We start from the raw sequence: 14,502 nt of genomic DNA, 5'->3' as shown, positions 1-14,502 counted from the left end.
CAATATAATGATAATTAATATTATAGGACGATGTAATATAATGGATTAGTCAGCGATTTATTCAAATACCACGATAGAAATTATTTGATAATATCACTCAATATATCCATGTTATCATGAATCGAGTCTTCCATTTCATGCGAATTACGAACCCACATGACTTATATTTCGACATTCTTTCCGACCCTTACAAGTTGGTTGATGCACGCCCAACTGTTGAAAGATGTCAAATCAAAAACGTTTTCTCTCCATCTTCTCCTTGGCTTACCTCTACCTCTTTTACCTTCTAACATAACCTCAAAGCATAACTTTGACAGGCCAGTGAATGATCGTGTCACATGGCCTGAAAGTTTAAGGGTTTTACTTAAGGAGTTTATCAGATAGAGAAAGTAGGGACTTAGTTTGACTTAGGGTCGATAATATGTTTGTTTTTGTTTTTTTGTTTTTTCGATCAGGCGGTGTTCCTAATGAAATGCATTGCATAACTTTGAAATTCAAACCTGATCAAAATTTAAGACCAAGTGAATATCTTTAAACCTTTTTAACGATAGCTTTTAACCTTCTCACACTTAAGGTTACCAATACTACAAACTAAAAGGTTATGGAAAAATAGACACATTCCAAACGCTTTATTCAGAAATTTACATTTTTCTTACATGGGACATTTTACCCTTGATTAAAATTCTGAGACCAGGGGTATAAATTGTTTTTTTATTTTTTTTTATAGTTCAGTTACAGTTTAGAAATCACTGTGTAAAGGTGTAACCATGCCTAAAGCAAGCACTCTAACCGAAATTGAGCACGCTCAAATTTTAGATTTCCATCAGCAATGTTTGTCACAGCAGGCGACTGCAACTAAGGTATATCCAAGTAACACTGTGATGTGCAAATTTCTAAAAAAAACAGTGAGAATCATGGAAAAACAAAATCCACTGGTAGCCCCTCCCCCCAATTTCTCCGGCAATTGAGTCGGAAAATAAGACGGGTTGTTGTGAAACACCGAGCACTTTCGTCGAGTATATAAAGGTTGTCAGAGATGTTGATTTCCGTCCAGTAACAATCAGACGACACTTGGAACAAAAAAGCATGATAACAAGACAACGTAATCTAATTCGCTACCCGCATTCACTTCAGAAAATGACCGCTTTCAGTTTCGTCGTGAATACCAAACATGGGACGTTGAGAAGTAAAAGAAAGTCCTGTTTTCTCAAGAAAAAAAATGTAATCGAGATGGTGCTGAAGCTTCCATCGATATATGTATAATGAAAACCAGCCTACTTTAATTTTCTCAACATGTCAGAGTGGTGGGTGGTCCCTAATTGTATGAGGTGCCTTTGCTTACAGAGCAGCGATGGAGCTAACAAGTTGTACAGGGTCGTCAGACAGAGGCTTGTGATATTAGCATGCAACAAAAAAAAAACATCGTCGACCTTTCTGAAAAAAAGTTGACCTTTCTGAAAAAAATATGTCCATCATGTTGAATAACCTGTATGCTCGCCGGACTTGAACGCAATTGAAAATCTTTGGGGATATATAACGAGATGTTTATCGAATGGCAAATAATATTTTTTAAATATGCACTTTGTAAAGAAATTTTCAGGGGCAACATCTTCTGCACTTTAATGGAAACACTTATTTCTAGCATGCCTCAACAATGTTTGAAATTATCAAAACCTGTGTAGGTAGTAATTGTTATTATATTTGGTTGTCAAATGTTTACATACAGTTTTCGTACACTTTCGTAGAATTCATACACCTGTTCTTATGATTTGGATCTTGTGTAAAATGCCCCACTTTCTGAAAATGTAAATGTCCGAATTACATACATGTAGGTTATAGTATTGGAAATCCCAAATCGGAGAATTTAAAATCTGTCTTAAAAAAAGGTTTCTTTTTAAAAGATTTTCAAGTGGCCTTACATTTAGATCAGGAGTATATATATATATATATATATATATATATATATATATATATATATAAAGCTAAATGTCTGTGTGTGTATGTGTGTGTCGGTCATGAATAGGTTCCTATATAGTCGACTATTTTAAAAAAGAAGTATTACATATAATAATAGAAGACGTATCGAGATACAGGAATGGGTATGGTTGATCTGGCAGAATGGTGGTTCATTAAAATTGTGCCTGACCCACAAAGTATGAAAATAAAAAATTAAAAACAAAAAAAAACGTTTACAAGTGGTTTTGATATACATGTACATAAGAATACTTTGATAAGTATGTTTTAACTTAAATAGGGAGTGTATAATAAAATTGTGGGGTCTGCGTTCGCACCTGGCCTCCATAGAATGGAAATAGGCACAAACTTTAATAAAGACTTTTCATATCTATCTGCGTAAGTATACTTTGATAAATATGTTTCAGTTTGAAGAAATATGGTATAATAAAATTATGGAGTTTTCGTTCGCACCTAACCTCCATATAATGGAAATATATCACAAAGTTTAACAAGGTTTTTGTAATATAGATTCACAGAATAGTATGATAAGTGTTTCAGTGTAAACAGCTATGGTATAATAAATTATGGGGTTCATCTATTTTATTTTTACTTTCATCATATTTTGCTTTGGTTTTGATACCCCCAAATTTGAAGCTATCTCTTTACAACCCTTCTCTTTTCAAAACCTTTCATACTTTAATAAATCAGAGTCCATTTTCTGTAGGCTGTTTTGGAACCCAGTCAATGACGGGTACTTTTGCTAGTATATATATATATGTGTATATATATATATATATATATATATATATATATATATATATATATATATATATATATATATATATATATAATTTGATTTGAAGCCAAAAGAATAAATGTTTAGGTGTCATAATTGGGATAAAAGTTTACAAAAAAAATTAACCTCTGCGGTCTCTACCAAATTACTCAGACAATTTTTGGTCTAAACATTTTAAATTTTACATAAGGATAATTCAGAGATAGAGCTTGCTTTTTAATCGTTTGGGTCGAAATTTTTAGTTACCAATATATTTATTAATATATGTATATATGTATGTGTGCATGTCTGCCTAAAACTTTCGACAGAGGCGACGTATTTTTACAAGATAAGTATCGTTTGTAAGTTCGACATTTCACACGACAAATGTCAGAAAATTAGCTGAAAACATTAATATCTTCACCTTCAACTCGACACTTTTTTACAAGGGGGTCGCTTTTTTCGCCGATTTTTTGAAAGTTATCCTCTACTTTCGATTTTTTAGCCTTAATTTAAACCTACTTCACATTCTGTTTTGCTGTGGTAGTATCGACAAAGAAGTCAGGTTTTTTCCCCGTTCTTTTCCTCCTTCGCGATACGGGTCGAGCCTGCCTTCCGACTACGAATTTTTTTTTTTTTTTTGCTCAACACACACATCAAAACACCCGGGCAACGTCGGGCTGAAATATATATATATATATATATATATATATATATATATATATATATATATATATATATATATATATATATATATATATATATATATATATATATATATATATATATATATATATATATATATATATCAACGTTCTTTTCAGGTGTGATATCAACGTTGTTTAAATGTGAAAATACTTTTATATTATTTCAATTTGAAAATGTTAAAGTTTTATTTACTCGTGTAGTTGGAAAAGGTGTAAAATGCGACTTTGAGAGATATACCTGAGTTTTTAAAGATAGAGTAAAACAGTCCTTTTTTTTTGTTAGTAGGTATATTTCACCTTAGTATTTTGCCGCGATTAACTTGATTTATATAAGTTAATTGAGATTGTTGTATAAAGTGCTGTAACCCAGGAGGCATTGAGATGACTTGAGTTTCAAATACCAACTCAAATAAGTTTTAATGATGAGCTTAAATAAGGTCGCAATTTGGGCCTGCGAATTCCATGGCTTGTGTTTCATAAGCGTATGTAAATTCTTGGAACATGACGTGACCAGAAAAGAAAAAAAAAACTATGAACAAGAGAATCAAAACGATCTCGTGAGTTACGTCAGTAACGTTCGCAATGAGTTGCACGGCGTGCATGCCTCCTCGTAAGATGGTCAGGTGAGGGCGTCATCGCGGTAAAGATGGAATGAGAACATAAATGTTGTTACTACGAATAACATGCGAGTGGGAGATATTTCCTATTCTTTGTCTTGTTCTCTTTAAGACTCAAACTGAACACGTGTGCTTGTTCTCGCACAAAGTACAATGTGATGTCGATGTGGTTTCATTATGTAATAAGCATATACACACACACACACACACACATATATATATATATATATATATATATAACTATATATACACACACACACACACACACACGCACACACACACACACACACACATATATATATATATATATATATATATATATATATAGTAATTAAATCAAAAGGATGTAGTGTTCACCTGATATACGAAATGGCAAACTTCAAACTAGTATAAGTGTGGTTTTAGCCCAAACTCGTAAAAAGTTTAATACAAATTAATCATTTACATGTATATGTCCGTGTGTCTGTGTTAAAGAGTAAAATATAGATAGATAGAGAGAGAGAAAGTGAGTGTTAGTGAGAGAGAGAGAGAGAGAAAGAGAAAGATATTCATCCCAAGAATTATTTTAAACAGATATCTCAATTCCGAAACTGTGCATAATATTAACATGATTTTATGTTTACAATTTATAAGATCTATGAGAACAAAACCTTACTTAAGTCAGTGTTATTATCTATATATAAAAGTGAAAATGGCTATGTTTGTGTGTCTGTCTGTCTGTGTACACTTCCCTACTAAAAACCTCTTTCAATTTTCGGTCTACAGGCTCGAGATTTGACATAAGGAATATTGAGATTTGGAAAAATCGTTTTAATAGATTTTCTGGCCAGAGATTTGACTGTTAAGGGGTTAAAGTTCAACGATTTGACCTTCAAGAACTCCTTTAAAAACTCCTCCGTCAAGTTTGGGTCTAAAAATTTGAAATTTTAGAAAAGGATCCAACTTGAAAATTTGATTTAAGCCCACAAAAATAGATGCAAGGGGGTCATAATTGGGGTCAATATTAAAAAAAAAAAATTGACCTATGAGATCTCTACTTATAACTTAGCGAATTTTTAGTCTAAACATTTGAAATTTTACATAAAGTGTATTCAGATATAGAGCAAGCGCTTTAATTGCTGGAATTTTGACTTCCAAGACGTCAAAATTCAACAGATTTTACGTCTGCAGTGTCTAACAAACAATTTTTTTTTTTACAAAGGCATCACCACATTATCAAGGCCCAGAGGCCACTCAAGGATAAGGGTTAAAGAGTGTACAGTAGAAATTGGTCAATATAGTAATCATTAGTAATGAAAATTTGGTAAATTTGATAACTTATATGGAACGGCTCATCAAGAACTTATTTACTTTAGACTTGAACACAACCATATTGTAGTCAGCCGGAAAGCAGGAAAACGGAAGACAATTCCACATGCATGCAGTTCTAAGAAAGAAGCTTTGTTCATGGAATCTACGTTTAGGTTTAGGCACAGATAAAGAGTGGGGGAAATTATTGATAGTGTTTACAGCTAGACGAGTGTTTCTTGTGAAAGTTTGGCGAGGGGGGACCATAGATTGAAGCTCAGTTGAACACTTTCCATGAAAATAACGATACATCAGAGACAAACTCGCAACATCTCTTCTGTGCGATAGAGGTTGCAAGGAGGAGAAAAGGACATCTCCTACGAGGCTACGAAGTCTATTTTGAACTCTATCAAGGCAGGACAAGTCCTTTCTTGCAGCTCCTGCCCAGATGTGGCAACAGTATTCCATCCTTGGACGTACCTGGCTCTTATATAGATAGAGAATAGCATCAGCAGTGAGATATCTACTGGATCGATAGAAAGATCCCACCATTTTTCCAGCGGCCTTGGCAACAGATTTGACATACGTGTTCCATTTTAGATCAGGAGTAATGGTCAAGCCCAGAAGCTTGTCAAAACTTGAGGCCTCCTGAAGACGAGAGCCATTCATTTCAATTGATGACAAATGTGGATTAGAATGTTGATGATGTAAAAAGAGAAGCTTGGTTTTAGATGCATTAAAAGTAACCAGCCACTCCTTTCCCCATTGTACTACGTGCTCAAGATCAGAGGAGAGAGAATTGGAGAGAACTTGGTCGTTTACTGTCTTAGATGTGGTACCATAAATGGTAGTGTCGTCAGCATAAATGTCTACAAATGATGTAAGGATATGATTTGGAAGATCATTAATGTAGATCAGGAAAAGAGTTGGGTCCAGGATGGACCCCTGAGGAACACCGGCATTAATACTGTGAGCTTCTGATTTTTGCCCCTCAACTACTACTCTTATGAACCTATCAGAAAGAAATGATTTAATAATTGAGAAGACTTTTCCATACATTTTGTGTCTAAACATTTAAAATTTTATATAAAGTGCCTGGAGACGTGCAACAAGCTTTTTAATCAGGTTTTAGGCTAAAATTTGGTAGGCAAGGAGTCAAATTTCACAGAGCTAAACTTTTGAGGCTCTACCAATCTCATTCGCCAATTTTATGTTTATATACTTGTAATTAAAGATGTGGGTTACTTGGACATGGGCCCAACATTTTAAGTCAATTTTATCCCAAAACATATATGTTAAGGGGTCAAAATTGGGGCCATTTTTTTTTAAAATTCGATTTCTGCGGTCTCTACCATTTTTTCTCTGTAGCAGTGTAAGAAGCCTATTATATAGAAAGGCATTGCCGAACATATATCACGCTTTTTAATATATACATATGCATATAAAGTTATGAACAGTACATAGCCGCGAGCAAAGCCGGGCGGAACTACTAGTAATATATAACTAATATATATATATATATATATATATATATATATATATATATATATATATATATTTCAGAGGAAACATAATTTAATTTAAATACCAAAAAACAAGAAATGGGCAGGTGAAATTAAAATTTCCTTAAGGCCTTATCGTCTGACCCTCTAAGAGGAAACGTCAGAATGATAAATTAAAAACTAAGAAAACGAATGAGGGAAGAGGGGAATTTTGGTTTCAGTTGGAAGAACAGTGAAAAAAAAAATTCTCACTGTTCAGGTGGTTTTAAATCAATGAATATCTCCAACTGATGTTTCAGAATCTTTTGTCTACACAGGCTAGGTCGAGAGTTGTTAATAACTAACGCCTCAATGATATTGAGATGATAGTTCGACCTAGCACTGTATAAAACAGAAAACCACCCATCGGAATATTGATCGGCACACCTATTTATACTCAACAGGCGATTGCCAATGGCGGACTCATGAGCTTGGGAGTGCCCGGATGTTCTCGAAACCTGGTGTAGCCGAATATCCCGAGGGATATGTTGGGATATTCTCATTTCTAATCTTTGGGATGTTTTGCCAACGTAGTCAGCTCCACACTGACAAACGAATTTATAAACAACAGAGTTCTTTTGAATGGTTGGCAAAACATCTTTACGAAAAGAAGAGAAAAAGGTTCGAGTTGTGTAAACTACTCTAAGCATAGTAGCTGGAAAACAACGTTGAGTAGCAGAAGAAATCCTTTTAACAATATGAAGGCCATCAGGACCCAACCATGGTAATTTTAGATAAATGGGACAACGTGATGGACCAATATGTTTACCACTATTAAATGTAGTAATTTTACGTTCAATAGTAGATTTTATTATATTAATGGGATATCCATTATTAAGAAAAATATTTATGATTTCACCAAGTTCCGTATCAAGACGGTTTGGTGAACAAATCATAAGTGCACGATGCGTAAGAGCGCTAATGAGGTTTATTTTTCTAGACTGAGGGGCAAAAGAAAACCAATTAAGATAGAGCCCTGTAAATGTAGGTTTTCTATAAACAGAGGTCTCAAACGTAGTACCAACTTTAGAAACACGAACGTCGAGGAATGGGAGAGAGCTACAGTCTTCAACCTCCATAGTAAATTGTAAAGATGGATGCAGGTTACAAAGAAGACGAAGAAACTGTTCAGCTTCGCTCCGAGAGGGAAAGCATGCAAAAGTATCATCAACGTAGCGTGTGTAGAATGCTGGCTTAGTAATTTTGGAAAATAATTCGTTTTCCAAAAATCCAACGAAAATGTTGGCTAACGAAGGACCAAGAGGGCTACCCATAGATATCCCATCAATTTGACGGTACATAATGTTGTTGAAACTAAAGGAGACTGATTTAGTAGCAAGTTCCATCAGTTCAACGAAAATTCGTTCAGGAAATTGTGGAGATTTTAAGGGGCCACGGTATAAATAGTCAGCACAAATACCAATGGTTTCATCCAAAGGTATATTAGTAAAAATACTATTAATGTCAAAGGAAGCCAAGAACTCGGTATTTTTAGATAAAGGTAATTTTTGTATCTGAGATACGAATTGAAAAGAATCAGAGATACAATGGACCGAATAAAAAGAAAGCACAGGTTTAAGAAGATCAACCAGCCATTTACCAAGTTCATGTTGTGCAGAACCCAGCATAGATAAAATGGGTCGCAAAGGAATGTTGGGTTTATGGACCTTGGGTAAACCGTACATTCTAGGCCTTTGAGAACCGATGGGTCGGATTCTATCATAAATCTCCTTAGAAATAAATCCGCTTTTATGAAGTTGGAGAAATCTTTTCTGGATTTTTATTTCCATACGAAAAGTATCATCATGGCTTAAATCACCCAAACGGAGAAATTTACTTTTATCGTCCAAGATTTGTAACATTTTGGAGATATAATCCGTTTTGTTAAGTATAACAACGCCCGATCCTTTATCCGGGCGAGAAAGATAAATGTCGGGATTAGACCTAATTAATTTTGCCGCTTCAAAATTATTTTTCTGCCAAACAAAATCAATAGATTTAGTATTTATGGCAGAAAGCCTCCGACCTAATTCGCCCAACTGAATTTTAACACTAGTTAATTCATCAGTAGAGATAGGCGAATGGTGTTTTAATTGAGTATACAATAATTCAATTTCACTAAATACTGAGATTTTATCAACAGAAGGGGGAGGAATGCAAAATTGTAAGCCAGCAGATAAAACAAATTCTTCTGTATTGGACAAAACATGAGAAGAATAATTAAATATATGTTTATCCAAATTTGTTATAATCCCAAACTTCTTAGTAATTAAATTTTTTAAATATTTATCATAAGAAGAAGTACATTTAATACGGGTAAAATTATCGCCGATGGATAAAAACCTAGAAAAACGGAGTTTATCAAAGAAAGATAGTTCTTTCCAAACCGTGGCCCAAAGTAAAAGGTGTTTACTACGTAACGAATTATATGTATCAGAATTAAACAGGAGTTCATCTTGTAGGAAAACACGTTGAACTGCCAATGTATTTCTACATTTAATTTTAGAAATACGATGGCAGATATAACCGGGAGCAACATGATTTAGGCGGCAAGATTTAAGAAATTCCATCCTACACTTAAAAACGATTAACTTATTTTTAATACGTATAACTTTGTTTAACGTTTTGATAAATTGTGAGTTGTACCGACCTCGAAAATACTAAATCTATTGATTTTGTTTGGCAGAAAAATAATTTTGAAGCGGCAAAATTAATTAGGTCTAATCCCGACATTTATCTTTCTCGCCCGGATAAAGGATCGGGCGTTGTTATACTTAACAAAACGGATTATATCTCCAAAATGTTACAAATCTTGGACGATAAAAGTAAATTTCTCCGTTTGGGTGATTTAAGCCATGATGATACTTTTCGTATGGAAATAAAAATCCAGAAAAGATTTCTCCAACTTCATAAAAGCGGATTTATTTCTAAGGAGATTTATGATAGAATCCGACCCATCGGTTCTCAAAGGCCTAGAATGTACGGTTTACCCAAGGTCCATAAACCCAACATTCCTTTGCGACCCATTTTATCTATGCTGGGTTCTGCACAACATGAACTTGGTAAATGGCTGGTTGATCTTCTTAAACCTGTGCTTTCTTTTTATTCGGTCCATTGTATCTCTGATTCTTTTCAATTCGTATCTCAGATACAAAAATTACCTTTATCTAAAAATACCGAGTTCTTGGCTTCCTTTGACATTAATAGTATTTTTACTAATATACCTTTGGATGAAACCATTGGTATTTGTGCTGACTATTTATACCGTGGCCCCTTAAAATCTCCACAATTTCCTGAACGAATTTTCGTTGAACTGATGGAACTTGCTACTAAATCAGTCTCCTTTAGTTTCAACAACATTATGTACCGTCAAATTGATGGGATATCTATGGGTAGCCCTCTTGGTCCTTCGTTAGCCAACATTTTCGTTGGATTTTTGGAAAACGAATTATTTTCCAAAATTACTAAGCCAGCATTCTACACACGCTACGTTGATGATACTTTTGCATGCTTTCCCTCTCGGAGCGAAGCTGAACAGTTTCTTCGTCTTCTTTGTAACCTGCATCCATCTTTACAATTTACTATGGAGGTTGAAGACTGTAGCTCTCTCCCATTCCTCGACGTTCGTGTTTCTAAAGTTGGTACTACGTTTGAGACCTCTGTTTATAGAAAACCTACATTTACAGGGCTCTATCTTAATTGGTTTTCTTTTGCCCCTCAGTCTAGAAAAATAAACCTCATTAGCGCTCTTACGCATCGTGCACTTATGATTTGTTCACCAAACCGTCTTGATACGGAACTTGGTGAAATCATAAATATTTTTCTTAATAATGGATATCCCATTAATATAATAAAATCTACTATTGAACGTAAAATTACTACATTTAATAGTGGTAAACATATTGGTCCATCACGTTGTCCCATTTATCTAAAATTACCATGGTTGGGTCCTGATGGCCTTCATATTGTTAAAAGGATTTCTTCTGCTACTCAACGTTGTTTTCCAGCTACTATGCTTAGAGTAGTTTACACAACTCGAACCTTTTTCTCTTCTTTTCGTAAAGATGTTTTGCCAACCATTCAAAAGAACTCTGTTGTTTATAAATTCGTTTGTCAGTGTGGAGCTGACTACGTTGGCAAAACATCCCAAAGATTAGAAATGAGAATATCCCAACATATCCCTCGGGATATTCGGCTACACCAGGTTTCGAGAACATCCGGGCACTCCCAAGCTCATGAGTCCGCCATTGGCAATCGCCTGTTGAGTATAAATAGGTGTGCCGATCAATATTCCGATGGGTGGTTTTCTGTTTTATACAGTGCTAGGTCGAACTATCATCTCAATATCATTGAGGCGTTAGTTATTAACAACTCTCGACCTAGCCTGTGTAGACAAAAGATTCTGAAACATCAGTTGGAGATATTCATTGATTTAAAGCCACCTGAACAGTGAGAATTTTTTTTTTCACTGTTCTTCCAACTGAAACCAAAATTCCCCTCTTCCCTCATTCGTTTTCTTAGTTTTTAATTTATCATTCTGACGTTTCCTCTTAGAGGGTCAGACGATAAGGCCTTAAGGAAATTTTAATTTCACCTGCCCATTTCTTGTTTTTTGGTATTTAAATTAAATTATGTTTCCTCTGAAATTTCTCCTTCCATTTTGTTGTACCAAAAATTTACTTATATATATATATATATATATATATATATATATATATATATATATATATATATATATATATACATATATATATATATATAATACATAATATAACACCCACACATATATATATACATATATATATAATACATAATATAACACACACATATATATATATACATATATATATAATACATAATATAACACATATATATATATACATATATATAATACATAATATAACATATATACAGTGATGATCATATTTATTGGCACGGTAAAATAAAAGTTAAATTTTGTCTAATAAATTCTAAAAAAAAGGATTAAATTAAAGAAAATAACAAAGTATATTATGTATTTTTACTGGCCTTTCCGATGCAGCAATCGGATTTTAGAAAAAATAAATAACGTGCCAATAAATATGATCATCACTGTATATATACATATATATAATACATAATATAACATATATATATATATACATCATATAATATATATATATATAATACATAATACATAATATAATATATACATAAAGAAAGAGAGTGAGAGAGATAGAGAAAGCTATATATAAATATAATGTAAAACGTCCACGTATGCTTCTAGAATATTGATTTAAAAGTTATAAGGTTTTACGCATAGAACGATGTTACGTTGTGGATTTAATATATATATATATATATATATATATATATATATATATATATATATATATATATTTCAATCAGTCCTCCGCTCTTAGTCACAACAAAACTTTTGATACTTTTTTGTGACCAAGAGCGGAGTACCGCTTAAAATATAAAAATAAAATATGAAATACAAAATGTAACATCGTGTTGAATCTTCAAAAAACCTCATGGCTTTTATATTAATATATATATATAATCAATATTTATGTATATATATATATATATATATATATATATATATATATATATATATATATATATAATCTGTATATATATGTTTATATTCGTATATACATTTTGATCCCGGTCAGAAGGCCAAGACCAACAGAAAAAAGGCAAGCTATTTTTCTATTTACTGTATTTATTTGCTTCCCTACCAAAGCAAATTAGGCACAAGGCCGTTTATTATTGTGGGGGAGAACGAGCTCCCCTAAAAGTAGGGTAAAACGGGGGCACTCTGGTTGTGACCAAAAATAATAATTGTCCCAGTATAGTTGGTTTCCATTCCATTGACTGGTACGAATTATCTTAAGTGCAGCATCTGCAGAACAGACAATGCACTTTGATCCCGACCCAAGGCCCAAGAACAACAGAAAAAAGACAACCCTCGTTTCTATTTATTTAAAAAGAAAATACAATTTTCTTATACATGGGTTGTGGGATTGCAGTCAATAGGAAACGATCTAGCTTACTTGCATATTCTTTTAAACATTGATTTTAATTTATTTCCTTTTAGTTGCTTCGGTTTTCTCATGAGATAACCATCTTTAGTTTACTATTACCTGCAATTATATTCATGCAGATATTCTACTTGATTTATACTTACATAATATTTGCGTAAAAAAGTTTATAATAAATACAAAATTGTTTCCATATATATTCACGTATACGTATATATTTATTTTAATCAATCAATATGTCTATCTATCTATAGTGAACACGTCTGTGAGTGTCTGTATGTGTGTCCAAGTGTGTATATTACCCTATGCAATAACTCTGTCAATTTTAAGTCGACAGACTCGAAATTCGATATACAGTGTACTGAGATTTTGAAAAATCTGTGTAATTCGTTTTCGGCTGGGAATGTGGCTATTAAGGGGGCAAAGTTCAACGATTTGACCTTTAAGAACTCTACCAAATTCCTCCGAAAATCTTAAGTCTAAACACTTTAAATTTTAGATATAGGTTCCTTGGACAAGGATTTAACTTAATAACTTGATTTGAGCACAAAACAATAAATGTTAAGGAGTTTTACCAGAGGTCAAAGTTTTAATAAAATTACCCCTGCAGTTGCTACCAAATTACTCAGATAATTTCTGGTCTAAACATTTGAAATTTTACATAAAGGGTATTCAGAGATAGGACAAGGATTTTAATCTGTTTGGATTGAAAATATGCTGTTACAAATATAAATGTATGTATGTATGTTTGTATGTATGTTTGTATGTGTGCCTAAAACGTTCGACAGAGTCGACGGATTTTTACAAGATCAGTATCATTTTGAAGTGCGAACTTTCAGACGACAAATGTCGAAAAGTGGGCTAAAACCATTAATATCTTCACCTTCAACTGGACACTTTTCTGCACGAGGGATCGTTTTTTCGTCGATATTTTTGAAAGTCATATACTCCTTTCTATTGTTTACCCTTAATAAAAACCTACGTCTCTTCTGTTTTGGCGGTGGTCGTAACGAAGAAGTCGTCAGGTTTTCCCCCCGCTCTTTTCCTCCTTCGCGGTACGGCTTCCAACCTGCCTTTATACTATCGCTTTTTTTTTTTTGGCTCAACACACACATCTAAACACCCGGGCAACGCCAGGCTGAAATGCCACTATGTATATAGTCTTTGAAGTTTTTAACCTTTAAAACCATACAAAAAATATTTCTTATCATTCGTTAGAAAACCAGCTAGTCAGTAAGTTATTTAATCACCTGCAATCACTGCATCAAGTCGCTCTCCAATTTACTATAGTACCAATAATTTATTTTTCAAGGGATCATCAGTTGTTTACCATGAAACACTGTATATATATATATGTATATATATATGTATATTTATATATATATATATGTATATCTATCTGTATTTCTATGAATTCGTTTTTCTTTTTTGTGTATCAATATGTATATTACAACCCCTTTTTCCTATTTATTTAAAAAAAAATACAACTTTCTTATATATGGGATGTGGGATTGCATCCACTAGAAAATGTTCATATTCTTTTAAACATTAATATTAATTAATTCCCTATATTTTTTCTGTTTTCTTATG

At 33.2% G+C, this 14,502-nt stretch overlaps 1 protein-coding gene across 13 annotated transcripts in view; it reads left to right on the top strand.

The window, feature by feature from the left end:
* Window positions 1-14,502, top strand: part of LOC145263650 (5-hydroxytryptamine receptor-like) — a 1,538,699-nt gene that overhangs the window by 526,769 nt on the left and 997,428 nt on the right. The gene's annotated exons all lie outside the window — the stretch shown is intronic.

The sequence above is a fragment of the Euprymna scolopes genome, chromosome 39, assembly GCF_053919585.1.
Source record: "Euprymna scolopes isolate OS-2025 chromosome 39, ASM5391958v1, whole genome shotgun sequence".
Classification (NCBI taxonomy): domain Eukaryota; kingdom Metazoa; phylum Mollusca; class Cephalopoda; order Sepiida; family Sepiolidae; genus Euprymna; species Euprymna scolopes.
Note: the sequence above shows the minus strand (reverse complement) of the source record. Positions and strands in the feature narration are given on the sequence as shown.